Genomic DNA, 20,724 nt, shown 5'->3' with positions numbered 1-20,724 from the left:
ATTTTCAATTTTTGGGGTAAAAATGTAATTTTTGAAAAGTTTGGGGGCAAAAGTGTAATTTTGAAAAATTTGCTCCACCAAAACTTTGGAAAAATCTGAAAATTTCACTTAAGACTTGGATAAGTCAAAGGGAATGCATGGTAAAAAAAAATAGGACAAGTGGATGGCTAGAAAAAAAAATGAATTAATAAAATATTTAAAATATGAATAAAATAATATTATTTCATTAAACAATAAAAAGGCATAAAAAAAATCAGCCCACCCATTCTTCTTCTTCAACATTCGGCCAAGCAAGAAACAAAAGAGAGAAAGGAGAAAACAAAACCCTAGAGAGAGAAAATCAAAGAAAAAGTGTGAATTTTCAAGGAAATTAAGTGAAAAAGGTGAGATTTTTTCTATTAAGCTTGAGTTTTCTTATTCCCAAGCATTTCTCTTTATTTTCCATGATTAAATTACATGTTTTCATGATGAATTCAATTCTGAAAAAATGGGTTAGGAGAGAGAAAGTTGTTGGATTTATTTGATTTTAATTTATGTTAGTGTTTTTAGTTAGTTTAGCATATTTAGAAATAAAACAACAAGAAAAGAATTTATTTTCTCCCCCAACCATTAATGGCTGAATTTACCATGTAGTGAGTGAGGATGAGTTTGATTTTATTCTAGGAGAATTGGTTAAGGAATAATGAATTATGAGCCTAGAAAAATAATGGGAATTTTCGGAGCAAAAATACGAATTTTTACCCACTAGGGGTATTTTCGTAATTTACTGTTGGGACTGATAATTTGCATCACACTGAGGGACATTAAGTTAATTTGGGTGCAATTGAGGTATAGAAACTGAAAAGAATTAAATTGGAGTTTAAACGAACCCGTTAGGAATTTAATCGGGTGATAAGACGAATTAGGCCAATACCGGGTTTAGATAGTTACCAGTGGATTTTTGCATTCCATATCATGCATTGGTAGTCTAAATTAGTTTAATTTTGATTTAGTACCAACTTAGCGAAATTCTCGATTTTGTACTGTGTCAAGGTGGTGGGTCCTCCAATAAAGGCAAGAAAATTGCATCCGAGGACCAGTAGACAGAGTGCTTCGAAAGTCTGCATTCTAGACATTGTGAGTAAACTTATTATCGTCTTAATTATCTAGAGTAGTTTTATACAATTGTGTGATTTTATAGAAAATGAGTTTAAATGGTAAATTGTTATGTTTTAGGGGAAATTGTGATTTTATAAAATGATTTTATAAATTTTCTAGAAAATCGAATATTGGTTTTGAAAATAGAGTAATTGGAGACTGCTAGTTTGTGTTGCAAATTTATGGTTTTAAATTGAATGGCTTATGACAATAAATGAGCATGAATGGCTAAACTGATTTTGGTGTGATAATTATTTATATTGTGTATTCAACCTTGAGAGGCTAGATTACGATAAATTGCCATGCCATGCTAGAATGAATTTTATTGAATTGGTGGAGTATATATTAATTATTTACTGCAGAGGGGGTTCCGTGGACCAGCCTATTAGAGGGGCACGGTAAACTCCATTATATTATTATCTCGAACGGAGAGGCGCGTAGGGTATCTCCTGGGGTATAGCTTAGGGTTCACTTCACGCCAAACCACCACGTGAAGGGGAACTCAGCCAACGCCAAGGAACGGCTGTATTTTTCTCAAACAAAAATATATTTTAAGTGTATACAAAATTTTAACAGCCTTGGCGGACTCGGTTAGATGCCCTGCGCAAGGTATCACTGAGTATGAGTTTTGGCACGAGCCAAAGTTTTAAGAAATTCATAAGCCAAGTTGATTACTCGATTTTTATGGATTGATTTTATTTGGTTGAAATGAGTTGAATGGTAATGAAATTACAATATGATGATTTATTTTAATTGTCTCCATTTACTCGACTTTAGATAGTTTAGATGGTATCTGTTTACTCACTGGGATTTTATAATCTCACCACCCTCATTTCCTCACATTTCAGGCTCAGGGAATTCCATAGTTAGCTGACTTGAACACGAACCTTCATTTGGACTCGAATCGGTAAAAGCTGTAGGTTTCCAGCTTCCGATGCATTTTGGATAGATATGGGCCCACGTGTCACTGTAAAAGAAATTTTATACTTTGGTTATTTGCTTTATAGTATATATGAATATAATTATCTTTTACGCTATAAGAATTATGTACCGATAGTTTTATGAAAATTATTTTACAAGAAAATAGTTTATTTTATTGAATATTTTTATCATATTCAAATGGTCAAATTTTCACTTCAAATGAACGTTTTAGATACTTAATTTTTTTTTCTCATTAAGTATATATTTTCGGCTTACCTACTACATTTTTAGCAAGTTTCGAGGTTTTCGACAGAAATGACGAAAATGCCCCTGTGAGCAAAAAAAAAAAGTGTTATGTTATGATTTGGAAATGATTTGCAATCCTTCGTATTTTGATTATTTGATAACTATTGCTCACCGGGGAAGTGCGAAAGCTGATACGAGAGCCTTGCGAGGTTTCGATCGACATTCGGGGTGAAGAATGTTTGTCGAGGCTTCGCGGCGGTTGTCACGGGCTCGATGGGGAGTTCCGGGTCGTGACACATCTGAACAATTTGTGCCTAGGAAGGTTGCTAGTGATTATACATTGGATGAAATCAGTGTTTTGACTGTCCAAGTAGATACTTGGTTTGAGAAAATTGACACTTGGGGTTTTAATGTTTTTCAAAGTCCTTTTGTGACATGCAAGTTTTGTGGAGATAGACATTCAAGTGATTGTTTTATGACCTATTATGAGACAATGCAATTTGATGGAAGCTTCAATGGGCAACAAAACAATTCATACCCCAACAGTTACAACTCAAGGTGGAATCACCCTAATTTTGAATGGAGTAATCATTAGGGTCCTACATATTCATCATAGCTTGTTTTCCATCATGATTTTCAATTACAAGTTAGAGCCGTTATACTTCAGAAGAAGCCAACTTTGGAGGAGATGTTCATGTAATTCATGACAAAGACTAATGCCATCATTCAAAGTCAAGCAGAATCAATTTGAAATCTTGATACACAAGTAGGTCAACTAGCTAATGCCATCAATAATAGACCTCAAGATAATAGAGATAAAGTAGATCAAGGTAATACTTCTAGCAATCAAGTTCAAGATGAAGAAATTAAACAAGAGAAGGAAGTGTCTACACTACCACTAGTCAAGCCATATGTGCCTCCCATTCCTTTTCTAGACATAGTTGATGAGTTACATAAGGAGGTTATACCAAAAATGCATTATTCAAGAAGAAATCAATTCAAGAAGTTGGGTAAAGTCAACCTATTCCACCCCTTTAGGTTGAGCAAGCACCAAATCTTGAGTTAAAGTCACTATAACCTCATCTTAGGAGAATGATACTTTCACACCTCAAACTTTTTCCTTGTAAACTCAAACCTCCCTAAAAGGTGAAGGAAAACCGTAAACAAAGTCAAGCTTTTGACTATAAAAAAATGCTTCATGGGAGGTAACCTAAGCTTTCAAAACTCTTTTTTTTTCTTTTTTTTTTCAGTTATCTTTATTTTATATATTTATTTCTCTACATTAATCTCTATTTATTTTCTTTTTGTAGCAAAAAAAACCCTCCTAGAAGTGACAGTGAGGAAGATGATGATAAGAAAAAAGAGGAGGATTAGAGCTTCACCAGATTCAATCAACAATCGAGGGAGTTTTTTTTTACCTTTCCTTTATTCATTTATTTAAGTTTAGAGGGGCAAAGTTATTATTTTTCTGGTGGTGAATTTTTTTGGAAGTTTTAGATTTAGTTTTATTTGCATGCTTATCTAGATTTATAAATAATTTAGGATTAGTTGGCAAATGAATTTATTATTTGTTCAAATTTTAGTAATCTAGAGTAAAGTTGTGCTAGTTTTTTTCAATGATTTCTCTATCCAATGATGATAACTAGTTGTCTTGAATTTTTAGCTTTTGGTGAATAAGGTTTTTGTTTGGATTCAAGCTAAATTCTTTTGTTAAGTATCATTGTTAGGATGTAATTTCCAAAATTTTGAGTACTTTTTCTTTTACTTAGAATTATTATGAATATTTAGTGAATGTTTACATTAATGTGAATTTTAGATTATGTCAAGGAATTTTAGAATTTGCTTGATTCTCTCTTAAGGCAAAATCCTAAGCAATACTTAGTTAAGGACATGATTTAGGCCATCTTTAGGTTGTTTAAGCCTAAAAAGCGAACCTTATTAAATCTTTATCCTTAGTATACCATTTTGAGCTAATTTCCCTTTTCTTTATTGAACTACATAGTAATTGAGCCTAGACTTAAATTAATTTTTCAATTTTGCAACCCTCACTCTTAAGCATATATATTGTTTTAGGAAATATAGATTGAGGTAAATGTTGAAAAAGGGTGGAAATGTAATATTGATGTGAAAAAAAAAAAGTTCAAAATATTAAAAGCCACCCCACTACCTACAAACAAAAAAAATAAGTTTGAGAGTGTGAATTTGTGAAATTGTGAGTTAAAAAAAAGAGAGAGAAAAAAAAGTGTTGAATGAAAAAAAAGTTTAAATGTGGAAGAAAAGGTGTACTAGGAGAAGGAGAATAGAGCTTTCTATATAAGTCCTAGAATAATTATGTGCTTAGGGTGATCTAAGCTATTATTATCCTTTATCCCACTTGAACCCTAGCTATATATTACAAGCTTTATAAAGTCTTATTCATCCATAGCTTGGTGTTAGTCTGCACAATGGAAAGCGAGATGAAAAGTAAACCCATGGAATTCAATTACTAATTTGAATTTTATGTTGGCATCAACTCATCCAAATATCATGATATTCTTGGTAAAGATATCACACACGCACACAGAAATCCATTCAAGAATGTTTTTCCATTGGAATTGAAATATGAATTTGAATGATGCCTATATTTTTCCTTAAGATAATGATTGATAGATATATTTTTGAGGAAATTATTGAGAATTATTTAGTTGGTTCACTTTAGTCGTAATAGTAGTAGCAATAACTATATTAATTTTGTTTTCATCTAAAATTGATTTTTGTAAGTTAGTTTCTTTTCTATGTTTTGCTCAAGGACTAGCATAACCGCATAAACCATGGTGCGTGTCTAGGTATGCTATTTCGATTGCTTACTTAATGTCAACATGCTGATAAAAAATGAATATTGTGTTTTCATGACAACCACCCTCACGACACAGTTTCATATGAAACCACGTCCACAAGTCTTGTTTTTCAACATGGCCAATGCCAAATGAAATCAGATATACGCATTTGTTCGGATCTTTGCATACAGTAACAAACAGAACACCCTTGAACCTATTTTTCAAATGTGTCGCATCAATAGCAACTACAGGATGCATTACCTCTGTAAACCATCGAATACAAGCCCCATACGACCAAAAACAATATTTGAATCATTGTGCCTCATCACTAGCCACTGTTGTGATTGTACCGAGATTTTCACATTCCAACATATGAAAATACATCGGTAAAAGTTGGAATAACTCCTCTAGGGACTCGAAAACAAGCCTTTCAACATACTCATTTGCTTGCCATGCCTTACCATACAAGCATTCTAATCCCCGCTGCACCCTTATCTCATAAATTATGTCCTTGGGTCTTAATGCTACTCAATTAGCCTAAAGCTTGTTTGACATAAGTTCATCAATTATCCTCCCACTGGTGATTCATAATCGTCCTTACAAACCATTGACAGTACATGTGTGTATTTTGTCGAATGTCTGAATTTGCCAATAATCCCCTTCAAGTAACTTCATTGCACGTACACCGAACTTGCATGCCTTGTCCTTACAAGCAACCATAAAACAAGCTTGATTTGACCTTTTAACTCTTATCCCTAGTTGCTCTTTTAATACTAACAAGTTCAAAGCTCATTTCAATTCAGCCTTCGAGGAAAACATTTTTCCTCTATATAAGTGGTCATCGATTAATATGGATTCCTTGGTTGTAGTTGTTTTGAAGTAGAACATTTCTGCAGCCGAAATAAGCCACGTCCAAGATACCTTTGCATTTCCCTTTTTTTTATCACTCTCATCAAGTATTCTCTCAGCCAAATGAACCTCGTTGTCACCATTGATGAGGTTATTGTATATGGGATCATTGCACTAAACATCTGCTGCAAATACACCTTCGGCATATTATGTTCTACTTTCAACAGTATTGCAATTCAGAATGTCACTGTCGTAAATCCAATTATCCTCTAAACTATCATCTTGCCACCCATCAGTGCCCCCATTAGAATCATCATCAAAGCTATCTACATTGGCAAAGAACCTTTCATCCTCAACTTGATCAATGCAGCATCGTGCTAGAGCATCATAGTGTTGTCCTCCATCGTCGCAGCAGCATTTGAAAATGGCATCACACCCTCTACAGTTTCACTCGACAATTACATTGATGGGACAAAAGTAAGTAATTGGTTCGATGCACATGTTGGTTGGAATTGTGTTGCTAACTGTTATGAGAATGTCATGTGTGTACCAAGCTGCACAAATTCATGTGTGTACCAAGCTGCACAAATTCATGTGCATACGTTGAATGCTATTGTTGTGGGTTAGGTACCGAATGTTGTGGTATATGTGAAGCAGTGTAAATCTCCATCTGATAGACCTGATTACCATGTTCTACAACTTCTTCATATGGCATAACATTTGCTCCAACATTTGTATGGTGTTCATTAATGGTGACATACACTGTCTAAACATTCTTCTGTTCTAGCAGAATTAATGAAACATCTTCATTGTCCTTAATAATTGGTCGTGATAGCTCCCGGATGTATTGATCATTGCATGTAACTCAACTTCGTCATTCTGTGAGTTTACCCCAACAACATCTTCAACCAGCTTTATCAAGTCCGTAAATGACAAATCACTCCTAACCCCTCGTATTCGTGACTCACCGCCCTTGTAAATGCCATCGACCCAATGACTACCGTGTCTTATCACAAGTAGCAAAATTGGCATGCCACTAAAATTTAAAAACAAAAAATAAGTGTCTGAATCAAGTTACACATTCTGTTGTCACATGCCATGTCCTTAAATTTTGCTACACTCACTGTTCAAAACATGTTTTATGCCATCTTCTAAAAAATTTTGCATGTTTCATCTTCACACAACCTCTTGCAACCCGACAACATTTGATTTTATCTCATGTTGGAATCCAGGTGAACTAGGCTTTACTTTTAATTTTATGATATGCTTAGTCTATATGATACTGGTTTCTTCAACATCAAACAATACATGGTAATCAGTGCCCTTGCTATTTCCCTACATAACAAAAATGACTATTCTTTTCTTTTCTCTTTATAAACCCACTAATTACTAAGGATTGCATGATGATAGCAACTTCACTTCACACATCTTTCAACTGCTCAGAAACAAGTTTTCTATCACGTAATGTAACGTGTTTACATCTTTCTCTATAATATCTTCAATTCAAAATATAAAATCAATTTATAAGCAGCACTACATACACAATGTTCTAAAATATTGTGACACTTCATGTCCAAAAATGTTTATAACATCTATAATTCAAATGGCTTGTAAAAAACATATTGAAATGGCATGGCATGTAGTGAGCATGGCGAGTAGCAAGTAGCAAAATTTATAAAAATGGCATTTAGAAATATTTAATTTGTATGTCATGTAGTGATAACTCTATAATATAGAGTTATTTGGACTTAATTTTGATAATAATTTAGCTGAATTCTTGTAATAATGCATAGAAATTAGTATATTTTATTTAATTATCATAAATTAGATAATTTAGGTGAGTCAATCTAATCTTATTTAATTTTATGCTTAATTTGGTGCCAATGTGATTAAGATAGGTTGTTATTGATTTATTTTTGCTTTTGTAGGTGTTTGATGGAAGAAGAATTTTAAAGAAAGAATGAGAGCAATTTTAAGGTGTAGACTTCTACTACATATATTTTAGTATTTCGACCATAACTCTCTCTAAAGAGTTCTAAATTAGATGATTCTTGAACCATTGAAAGATAAGAGAAAAAGCTACAACTTTTATGCTTACCACTTTGCCCAATTCGTCTTGAAAGGTGATAAAAAATCTTGTCAAATTTGGCACATTGTAGTAGTCGTAGAATAATTACGATTTCTGCTATTTAAATGGTCCAAGCAGTGGCTTTGGAGGTAGTGGGCCATGGCTCATGGAGTCTAATGAGGAAATCCTAATTGGAATTGACTTCTTTCTTCACCCAACTTGGCTTAACTTCAAAGTCCTATAAAAACAACCTTTCAGAGGACTTTTAAAGGGAGAAAAAAAAATACCAAATTGATAGTTGATAGTCAAGCCACAAATTCATTGAAGCTAAGAAGAATTTGAAAGATTCAAGGAGATTTAGAGATCAAGAATACAATCCTTGGATTTTTCTATCTTTTTGTCATTCTCTTATTCTATTGGTTTTGTTTTTAATGTTTAAATTTTATTTGATGATGATGCGTGACTTGATGAGGAACTAAATTATTAATCTAAGATTATAATTGAACTCAATATGTAATTTGATTTCTTTTATCTCTCTTTTACTTATATTTGATGGATTTAAATTGTTTATTTTATTTTGTTCTTAATGCTTCTGATTGACTGGCCATCAATTAGATTAAATTGGAAACCTAGTTTAAACCTAGACGAAGGAGATTTAGGTAGACCTTTAATAGAATAGCGTATGATCGAATGCACTTAGTTGATTAGATGGTTTGATTTGCATATAGGGTAGACATACACCTATAAGCCATACATAGCTAAAATTAGAGCACAAACTTAATGAGTATTTCTTCAATTTAATTTGTATAAACATATAGTAAATTAATCGGGAGAGGTATTTTATAAGAAACTCGATAGAGACTTGTAAATAATTTAGGACTGTAGGTTAACAACTTAATCTATTAAACTGAGTTAAGAGAAAGAGACAATAATCTGATGAAATATTGAGGGATATCATAATTTTAGATCTGGTAATCACTAGAAGTTAATAAAATAATTTTGTTGATATATTTTACATTACTTTTAGTTATTATTTTATTGGTTTAATTTTAATTTTAATTATTTGGATAAAATTAGGGTGTGTTAATTTAAGTAGTTAATAGTAAGAATTAATTCAATTCTCTATGAGATCGACACTTTACTCATCACTATATTATCTTTGCGATACGTATACTTACGTTGGTAGAAATTTCAACAACATGTAGCACATTATTTTTGAGCATTAATGGCATGTAGCATACTTCTTATGCACATGGCTTGTAACTTAGTGCGAACATTGCGTGTAATGAAATGTTACAAGACATGTGCATAACTAGTATGCTACACGTCATTAATGCTTATAAACAATGTGCTACACGCCATACCAAAATAAATATTTCTGCACAACATTTTTTCAAACTTTGCTACTCCCTACTCGCCATGTTTACTACATGCCATGCCATTTCAATATGTATTTTACACACCATTTGAAATACAATTGTTACATGCATACATGCATGCCGTGTAACAGCTTTGTCCACTGTTCAAATCTAAACCCAAAGTTAAAGAAATGCATGGATTGGGTTTTCCACCAACTTTGTGTTTATGTGATAAACAATAACCCAAATAACATATCTTGATGTCATATATACTCTTAGATCTATATATCGTAGACGATATGGAGAGATGACGAAAGATAGACCACAGCATGATGACGATGGTGCTCAAATTAGAGACAGCTAGATGGCATGTGAGAGTTGAGAGAGTTCAAGGAGTTACGAGAGCTGACGGAGATGATAGCGCATTTAATTTGTTTATATGGCAAAAGGGAGGGAGATATTTTGGGATTAATTCCTATGTAATGTATTAAAGGTTATTTTTACCGATAGAGCTGAGAGAGTTCAAAGAGTTAAAAGAGTTCAGGGAGCTGAGAAAGCATTTAATTTGTCTGTATGGCAGGAAGGAGGGAGGTATACAAGGATTAATTCCTTAGCAATGTATTGAAGGTTATTTTTGTCAACTCATGGGTAAAATTGATTAAAAATAGTTATCTTTATGTCGAAGGCTATTTTTGAAATGGTCTTATGAGGACGGTTATTTCTTATAATTTCCTCATATATATATATGTGTGTGTGTGTGTGTGTGTGTTTCTCAAGAACAAGTTTTCCTCTTTCTCTTCAAACTATTAATTCAAATATATTTGACTTTTTTTTTTTAAAATTCAAATGTATTTAAGTTAATCCTTCTTATGTCACGACCCGAAACTCCCCATCGAGCCCGTGACAACCGCCGCGAAGCCTCGACAAACATTCTACACCCCGAATATCGATCGAAACCTCGTAAGGCTATCATATCAGCTTTCGCACTTCCCCGGTGAGCAGTAGTTATCAAATATCAAAATACGAAGGATTACAAATCATTTTCAAATCATAACATAACATATTGTTTTTTTTTTTGGCTCACAGGGGTATTTTCGTCATTTTTCATCAAAAATCTCAAAACTTGCTAAAAATGTAGTAGGTAAGCAGAAAATATATATATATAATGATTTAAAAACAAATTAAGTATCTAAAACGTTCATTTGAAAGCAAATTGTTGACAACTAATACTATTCAAAAATAATGTTGCAAGACAAAAATCATATAAAAGAATTTTATATGGACAAAGCGCATCCATCGAGTTCACCAATGGTTGTAAAGTCACTAAATGTGAAAAAAGTTATTTCCAACCTCATGAGGATGATGAAAAACTTCTTGGTCTCGAAATACTGCATCTTAATGCAATCAAAGTACTAATGTATCTTACTAGCGATACACAACCTAATATATTATTTGCTGTAAATTTATTAGCAAGAAATGGTACCTTTTCAACTCAAAGACATTGGAATGAAATTAAATATATACATCGATATCTCTAAGGAACAATGGGCTTATGCTTATATTACTCAAATGTATTTGATTCAGATTTAATTGGTTATGTAGATACAGAATATTTATCCGATCCATATAAAGCTCGATCCCAAACAGGTTACTTATTCACATGTAGAGGTATGACTATTTCATAATGTTGTAAAATAAACTATAGTTGCTACTTTTTCCAAAAAAATTTGCAATTCATAGGGCAAGTTGTGAATATGTCTAGTTAAGATCTATTTATCAAAATATTCGAGAAACGTGTGACTTGTTAATCAAGAAGGAAATTCCAACAATGTTATATGAAGATAATACCGCTTGCATACCCCAATTAAAAGAACGATACATTAAAGGCGATAGAACAAACCATGTTTTTGTCAAAATTCTTCTTCACTTATGATCTCCAAAAAAAAGTTGATATTAGTGTTCAACAAATTCATTCAAATGACAATCTAGTAGATTTATTCATCAAAGCCCTTCCTACTCCACATTTGAAAAGTTGGTACAAAAGATTGTAATACATCATTTTAAAGATCTTAAATAATAAGTCATCAAGGAAGTAAAATACGTACTGTACTCTTTTCCTTCATCAAGGTTTTTTCCAATAGGTTTTTCTTGATAAGGTTTTTAATGAGGCAGTATTTCAAAAGCATATTTTTGTTAGAATTTATATACTTTTTTTCCTTCTCTCGGACTTTTTCTCATGGGGTTTTTCCTAATACAATTTTAATGATGCATACTTTTAGTAGAATGGATATTCAGGGGAGTGTTATGAATATACATGTAAATATCCATTGTGTTATGTATATCTAGATTTGGATGTAGATTAGATTGGATTAATATTAGAATTTAATCCATCCAATCTACTCTTTTAAGCATTATCTTTATCTTGTAAATTCGATATAAAAGGCCTTACTGCATTTGTAAATGCACATTTGAATAATATCTTCTTACTCCTTCTAAATATTTTCTTTATGATTATTCTCTTTCTTTTATAGTTGTTCTTTCAGCTTATATTTTATAACAAGACTCAACTAATTAAAAATACAATTTTAATTTTTTTAAAAAAAATCAATTTAAAAAATTTTAAACTTAAATAACATAAAATTATTATTTTTCTTTCATTTTAATTGTTTAAGAATTTAATGTTTTTAATAAAATATAAAGAAAAATCTATAAAAAATTATTTTTCTTTCTCATGTACTTAAAATAAAATTGAAAATATTGTAAGAAATAACCCTCCTCATAAGCCCAATTCAAAAACGACCCTTATTATAATTTTAACTGTTTTATCCAATTTTTGGCATGACTTGATAACAATGCGCTTTAAATAATTTCAAACAAATTAAATGGTGTCGATTTTCTCTATCTCGCCATTTAGACAAAAATTTTAAAATTAATGGCCAATTCCTTTCTCTTGCCAAATATTGTTTATCTCGCCATCCAGCTCTATCTTGTCATCCCAAAAAGCAGAGATGACATCAAGGTATATGTTTTAGGTTGTTAGGTTTGTTGGTTTATATTCATAAAATAGAACCCCAAAGTTGAGAGATTGAAATTGATTAGACTATTTGTAAATTAGAACACTATATGACTTTGGCAAATTAAACCTGGCTGCGAGCAGGCAAATTAATTAGTTATTAGCATTACGTTATTGGTTTTTAAGCATTGAGTCACTAATTTTTAGGCATTATGAGTCTGGTTTTTAAGCATTGCTTCACTGGTTTGTAAGCATTGGAAGACTAGTATTTAGGCATTACGTGACTTAGGCATTGCAAGACTGACTTTTACGCATTGTGTGATTGGGTTGTAGGCATTGAGTGACTGATTTTTAGGCGTTGCATGATTCAGGCATTACAGGATGCTCTTGTAAGTTTTACTTAACTTAATCATTATGTGTTTAGTTTTTAGACATTGCGTGATTAGGTTGTAAGGATTGTGGGATTTATTTTTAGGCATCACGTGGCTGGTTTTTTAAGAATTGTGTGACTGGTTTAGAGGAATTGCGTGACAAATTGATTGAAGCTTATGATTACATATGTTTTTGATGAATTGACTGATTGTGACACTTTATTTTTGTTAAATTTCAGCGGACATGCCAAATGTGAAGCTTATGATTACATACGATGGTTATTGGGTCAATGAAAATTACAAGGGTGGTGAGACACGATTGAAGGATGTTAGGAGTGATTTGTCATTTTTGAGCCTAATGAAGCTAGTTGAAGATGTTGTTAGGGTAAACTCACAGAATCATGAAATCGAGCTACATGCATTGGTCAGTCATGCTGCAGAGGTTTCATGCCCAATGATTAAGGAAAATGAAGATTTAGCAAGTATTTTGCGAGATAAGAGGGCAATTGTAACGTTTGTGACCGTTAAGGAACGACATACAGATGTTATGCCACATGAACAAGCTGTTTAACATAGTAATCCCCTAAATTAGATTTATACTAGTTTAGACATACCACACCATGCAGTTTGCCAACAAATGCAACCGTCAGAGAAGATTGCAGTGGGTTCATTGCCATTCTCAAAAGATACTGGGATAGCAATGGCTGTGAGTGATGACAATGCATCTAATTAAATGCATGATGACTATGCAGAGGATGACATTGCTGATTTGAATGCTGACGATTACGTTGACAGGCATGTTGAGTGTTCAAAGGATAATAAGGGTGATGACAAAGACATTCTGGATTGCAATCATGCGGATGGTAGTACAAAATACACCACAACTATTATCTTAGAAGATGTTCAATGCGATGACCATGCATAACTATTGTCTCAAAAGACGTTCAATACAATGACCCTATTTATGATAACCCCAACGTTGGTGACAACGAGATTTGTTCTTCCCATGACAGTGATAAAAAAAAAGTAAATGCAAGGGTATCTCATTAACAGATTATTTCGAGGGTAGATATAATCTCCTTCTAAACAGTTGCCACCGAGGAGTCCAGATCAAGCGATGACCAGTTATATCGCGAAAAAGTGTTTCCATCTAAGGCCGAATTGAAATGAGCTTTGAACATGTTGGCACTAAAAGAGTATTTTGAGATTAAAGTTAAAAACTCATGTGACACTCGTTTTGAAGTTGCTTGTAAGGATAAAGTATGCAAGTTTATTATGCATGCAACTAAGTTGCCTAACAGAGATTATTGGCAAGTTCGCACGTTCCATAAGTACACACGTGTACTTTTGATGATTTTAAAGGTGGGTACCGAACAACGAGTGCAAGGTTAATTAGTGAGCTTATGTCCCCCAAACTGCAAGGAAATAATGTAACACCATTAAGACATAAGGAAATAATGGAAGGGATGAATCGCAAGTAGAAATTGCAATGCTTGTATGGTAAGGCCTAACAAGCAAAAGAGTAAGCGGAGAGTCTTGTTTTCAATCCCCTGGAAGAGCCATTCCAATTCCTTCCCCTATATTTCCATATGTTGGAATGTGAAAATCTCGATACAGTTATAACTGTGGCTACCGATTAGGCACAATAATTCAAATATTGTTTCTGGATGTACAGGGCATGTGTCTAGAGGTTCAGGGCTGTAATGCGAACTGTAACTGCTATTAATGCCACACATATAAAAGGCAGATTCAAGGATATTTTGTTTGTTATTGTCTGTAAAAACACAAATGAGAAGATATATCAGTTGTGTTTGGCATTGGCCACATTGAGGACAAAAAGTCATGGTCGTCATTTCTTACCCAATTGGGCTGTGCAATTAGTTGTCTTGAAAATGCAATGTTCATTCTTACAAGCATCTTAGCATTAAAAATGCAGTTAAGAAAGTGTACCGCGACGTGCACCAAGGTCTATGTAATTACCATTTGGGAAAAAACATAAAAAGTAGGTTCAAGCGTGAAAATGTTGTAGCGATTTTTATCCTCACAGCCAACTGCAACAAGGTTGTCAATTTCAATAGACATATGAATCAGCTAAAACAGATTTGCGAGGATGCTTACGACCACCTTATGAAATTGCGCCCTGAGAGATGGGCATGTACACGATCACCAATAAGGCGTTACAATCTCATGACATCCAACATTGTGAAGTGTATTAACTCGTGTTTGAGGCAAACAAGAAAATTGTCAATCACCATCTTGATCGAATGCATTAGACGCATGTTCCAGCTTTGGTTCCATGAATGACACAATGAGGCCCTGAATTTGACTATGCCCCTCAGCCATTGGGCTACCAATTTATTGAAAACACAACTTAATGAAGCATGTCACTTTTCTACACAAGGAATTGATCAAGTAGAGTTCCAAGTTATAGGTAGGAGTAAAGACAGAGTCGTAAACTTGTTCACCAAGACAGAGTTCCAAACCAATTTATTCCTTTGCAAGCATGCCATGGTGACAATAAGGTACAAATATCCATGTTTATTATTTACTTTGTAATAAATTGAAACTTTACATGGTTCCTCAACTGTGAGTTCATTGTCTCCACAGTAAGTGCAAACGTGTAGCTATTGAATTCTACTCGAACAATTATAAGACTCGGCCTAGGGTGGAGGGTTTTGTTGTTCCCATTCACCCTGTTGGATATCCTACTGACTAGGAAATCCCTTCTAATGTGAAACAAATTGTCATTTTGCCATCACCTTGGCGAGGTCAAGTGGGAAAACCTAATAGGAAAAAGATTCCATTGATTGGGGAAGGCAATCGACGAAGGAGATGTTCACAATCCAAGAGCTACAGTCATAATAGACAAAACTACCCAATGCCGTTTGTAGTTCCATCGACAAATTCGGCACCATCTTTGTCACGACCCGAAACTCCCCATCGAGCCCGTGACAACCGCCACGAGGCCTCGACAGACATTCTTCACCCCGAATGCCTATCGAAACCCCATAAGGCTTAGCATCAACTTTCGCATCTCCCCGGTGAGTAACAATTATAAAATCTCGCATTTAAAAAAATCATAAGTCATTTTCAAATAAGAACAATAAAATATTATTTTCTTGCTCATAGGGGCATTTTCGTAATTTTTCGTCAAAAATCTCAAAACTTGCTAAAAATGTAATAGGTAAGCAGAAAATATATATTTAATGATTTAAAAACAAAATAAGTATCTAAAACGTTCATTTGAAAGCAAATTGTTAACAACTAGTACTATTCAAAAATAATTAATAAAATATTCTATTTTCTCATAAAATAAATTTTTATAGAAATATTCGTAAATAATTTTTCGCACATGAAAGTAAAGTAAAAATTGTATGAATAGAAATACAGATAACCAAAATATAAGTTTTGATCTGCAATGACACGTGGGCTCCAATTGACCAAGAGGATGTAAGACTGTGAACTCTTACTTTCTATAATGCAGTTCCGAGCTTAGTTCTCGTCCTACTCGACTATCTACAAACTTTCCTGAGCCTGAAAAATGTATAGGAAGAAGGGGTGAGATTTTATAATCCCAGTGAGTAAACAGATACCATCTAAAGTATCTAAAGCCGAGTAAATGGAGACAATTAAAATAAGTCATCATACCGTAATTTCATTACCTTTCAATTCATTTCAACCAAATAAAATCAATCCATATAAATCGAGTAATCAATTTGGCTTATGAATTTCTTAAAACTTTGGCTCGTGCCAAAACTCATACTCGGTGATACCTTGCGCAGGGCATCTAACCGAGTCCGCCAAGGCTATTAAAATTTTGTATACACTTAAAATATATTTTAGTTTGAGAAAAATACAGCCGTTCCTTGGCGTTGGCTGAGTTCCCCTTCACGTGGTGGTTTGGCGTGAAGTGAACCCTAAGCTTTACCCCAGGAGATACCCTACGCGCCTCTCCGTTCGAGGTAATAATATAATGGAGTTTACCGTGCCCCTCTAATAGGCTGGTCCACGGAACCCCCCTCTGCAGTAAATAATTAATATATAATCCACCAATCAATAAAATTCATTCTAGCATGACATGGCAATTTATTCCAACCTAGCCTCTCAAGGCTGAATACACAGTATAAATAACTCTAACACCAAAATCAGTTTAGCCATTCATGCTCATTTAATATCATAAGCCATTCAATTTAAAATCATAATTTACAACACAAGCAGACAGTCTCCAATTACTCTATTTTTAAAACCAGTATTCGATTTTTCAGAAAATTTATAAAATCATTTTATAAAATCACAATTTCTCCTAAAACATAGCAATTTACCATTTAAACCCATTTTCCATAAAATCACACAATTGTATAAACCTACTCTAGATAATTAAGACGATAATAAGTTTACTCACAATATCTAGAATGCAGACTTTCGAAGCACTCTGTCTACTGGTCCTCGGATGCAATTTCCTTGCCTTTATTGGAGGACTCACCACCTTGACACAGTACAAAATCGAGAATTTCACTAAGTTGGTACTAAATCAAAATTAAACTAATTTGGACTACCAATGCATGATATGGAATGCAAAAATGCACTGGTAACTATCTAAATCCGGTATTAGCCTAATTCGTCTTATCACCCGATTAAATTCCTAACGGGTTCGTTTAAACTCCAATTTAATTCTTTTCAGTTTCTATACCTCAATTGCACCCAAATTAACTTAATGTCCCTCAGTGTGATGCAAATTATCAGTCCCAATAGTAAATTACGAAAATACCCCTAGTGGGTAAAAATTCGTATTTTTGCTCCGAAAATTCCCATTATTTTTCTAGGCTCATAATTCATTATTCCTTAACCAATTCTCCTAGAATAAAATCAAACTCATCCTCACTCACTACATGGTAAATTCAGCCATTAATGGTTGGGGGAGAAAATAAATTCTTTTCTTGTTGTTTTGTTTCTAAATATGCTAAACTAACTAAAAACACTAACATAAATTAAAATCAAATAAATCCAACAACTTTCTCTCTCCTAACCCATTTTTTCAGAATTGAATTCATCGTGAAAACATGTAATTTAATCATGGAAAATAAAGAGAAATGCTTGGGAATAAGAAAACTCAAGCTTAATAGAAAAAATCTCACCTTTTTCACTTAATTTCCTTGAAAATTCACACTTTTTCTTTGATTTTCTCTCTCTAGGGTTTTGTTTTCTCCTTTCTCTCTCTTGTTTCTTGCTTGGCCGAATGTTGAAGAAGAAGAATGGGTGGGCTGATTTTTTTTTATGCATTTTTATTGTTTAATGAAATAATATTATTTTATTCATATTTTAAATATTTTATTAATTCATTTCTTTTTTCTAGCCATCCACTTGTCCTATTTTCTTTCACCATGCATTCCCTTTGACTTATCCAAGTCTGAAGTGATATTTCCAGATTTTTCCAAAGTTTTGGTGGAGCAAATTTTTCAAAATTACACTTTTGCCCCTGAACTTTTCAAAAATTACATTTTTACCCCAAAAATTGAAAATTTTCCATAATGCATAATTTTCACTCCTCATACTCATTTCACACTCCAAATAATTAAATTTGATCAAAATCCTTTCAAAAAATTAAATTTTTGATTTCGAATGGTAAAATTACCATTTTACCCTTTTACTCCAAATTATACCGAAATTAAAATTTTTCACTTCTAAACCTCAAATCTTACTCCAATAAGTCAAATGGGGCCAAAAATCCTTTCTAAAAATTTCCATTTTGTCCCCAGGTGGCAAATGACCATTTTGCCCCTAGATAGCGAAAATTCCAATTTGACTCCAAATTGATCCTCGAACTCCGAATCACCATATTAACCCATTCTAGGACTTTAAAATTCTTAATTTCATTGTAAATTCTCTATTTGATCTAGTTCGAGGCTTAAATCAACTTTATTGTACCTCTAGGTACAATACCGACTTTTGTAAATTTTTCGAAACTCTCCTAGCATGCAAACATACTATCCATCACATGTATGTCATGATAAATATTTTTATAGAGTCGAGCTTGTCATCTTCTCCCCCACTTGGATCAACCATATGATCTTTCTTCTTGATTGACTTCGACATCCGGCTAAATATTAATATTTTAATAATATTTTATTAATAAAATATTATTTTATTCTAAAAATTTTATCTTGTCTCTTTGGTACCCAAAATACCTTATTATGCCTCACTTGACTTCCAAATCGCCTTTCATCTCACAAATTCTCCTCTGATAAAATTATTATTATTTTATTATTATTTTCTCATTTGCGAAACATTTTATCCTAAACTACTCCTTTCGTCTTTTATCACTTCTAAACATTTTAATTGACCTCAATTTGCATTCGATCAACTTTATTTATCACTATATCAAAGTATGGGGTATTTCAATCTTCTAGTCAATCAACGCCTCAACGATGACGATGACTAAAAGAATGTTCAACTTGTAAACAACCTGGGCACACACAAAACAGTTGTCCAATGCAAATGACGAACTCTGAGAACGTATGAGGTCTTGAAAATGATCAAGATAATTGATTTGTTGTAAATTGAGAAATATTGAAAACACAAATAAAATTGAAAGAGTAAGAAGAGAAAGAAGATTAATACAAAAATTTTATAAAGGTTCAGCCTCCTTGTCTACGTCCTTTCCTTTAGATTCACTAAGGAATTTAAGGTTTGAGGTTTTAGGGTTTCTGGGTTTAAATGTATGGAAGAGTTTAAAAGAGAGAAAATAATAGATGAATGGAAAGACTAATAAAGTATGATTTATAAGTTTTTAGTTTAACCCTTCAAGGTTTAAATAGCTTAATACAATTGCATGTCAAAAGGCGAAAAAAAAAAAAAGAAATCATACTTCCAAACATATTTTTTGTTAAACATATTTTTTAAAATAGTTTTACTCTACACATAGCCACATTTAACCTTGGTAACTAAGAAATATGATTCAAAAGTATCAACTCAAGAAAACCTCATGTAGTGATATGTACACAAAAACCAAACAAGCCCTGAACCAAAAAGAATTATCAAAAGTGCAATCCTTAACTTCCAAGGATTAACAAATTGTTCAAAAGCTATTAGCAATATTAACCCAAAGGAATGCAAATGTAACATATATGTATGGTGTTGAAGGCTTCAAGATACCCTACACACCTAGCCATTAACCAAGTATGCATTGGTGGAAGAAACCTAAATAAAAACATAAACAAAAAAAGACATGCCTATTCAATAGTAAAACATGACTTCTTTCACATTTTCTCTAATGATTGGGAGAGGTCGAACCTCCACGTTTCTGTGAATTGCATTCCATCTCACATCCATAGAGCCACTGTCTGCAGTTTTCATCCTCTATCTAATAGTGTGCTCGAAAAGCTACTAGATGAGCATAATATGTAGAAGGCACTACAAATTTAATCATAATATTATCTATTAACATTGGCTTAGGAATAAACTAATGATAACTTTAAAACAAATTTAAGAGCAGTTAACAAAAAAAGCACTAACCTATGGAAACCGATCGAGTACGCCTTGCATACATGTAAATGAGTAGAATTATTATATAATAAGTAGAACTAATCTGAGAATTATCTATTCACATTATCTCAAATAATAAAGAAAGATGTAAACCCATTACATGTAACATAAATTGTTTGTGAGCACTTGCAAGTTATCTGCAGTGAACATGTTTTCATCATACAAAACACAATAATGAGTGGGCTTACTTGTTCCCTACATAGCAAAAATAGTGAACCCCAATTAAAAAGAAAAACTAGTTCGGGAACTCCCCCGAATACGAATTAAATAGAAGAGGCATATCATAATTGCATAAATTGATCATCATATTATAAGGCAAGCCTAGTTTACCTGGATTCCAACATGACTATTGAGATAAGAATCAAATGATGTGGGGTGGCAAATGATAGATTCAGTTTGGGTG

The 20,724-nt window shown here is 33.0% G+C and overlaps 2 long non-coding RNA genes across 2 annotated transcripts; one reads left to right on the top strand and one right to left on the bottom strand.

Annotated features, from left to right (window-relative positions):
- Positions 1-216: 216 nt before the first annotated feature.
- LOC148761274 (uncharacterized) lies at positions 217-2,185 on the top strand. The gene is made up of 3 exons (XR_016028055.1): positions 217-383; positions 1,033-1,116; positions 1,986-2,185. It is a non-coding gene; the product is annotated as an uncharacterized LOC148761274 (long non-coding RNA).
- A 13,199-nt stretch (positions 2,186-15,384) lies between these two features.
- LOC148761273 (uncharacterized) lies at positions 15,385-18,072 on the bottom strand. Its single transcript, XR_016027979.1, has 3 exons — positions 17,915-18,072; positions 17,182-17,265; positions 15,385-16,313 (listed from the first exon to the last, which is right to left on the bottom strand). It is a non-coding gene; the product is annotated as an uncharacterized LOC148761273 (long non-coding RNA).
- Positions 18,073-20,724: the final 2,652 nt, after the last annotated feature.

The sequence above is a fragment of the Theobroma cacao genome, chromosome 8 (assembly GCF_053813885.1).
Source record: "Theobroma cacao isolate CCN51 chromosome 8, ASM5381388v1, whole genome shotgun sequence".
NCBI classification, from domain to species: domain Eukaryota; kingdom Viridiplantae; phylum Streptophyta; class Magnoliopsida; order Malvales; family Malvaceae; genus Theobroma; species Theobroma cacao.
Note: the sequence above shows the minus strand (reverse complement) of the source record. Positions and strands in the feature narration are given on the sequence as shown.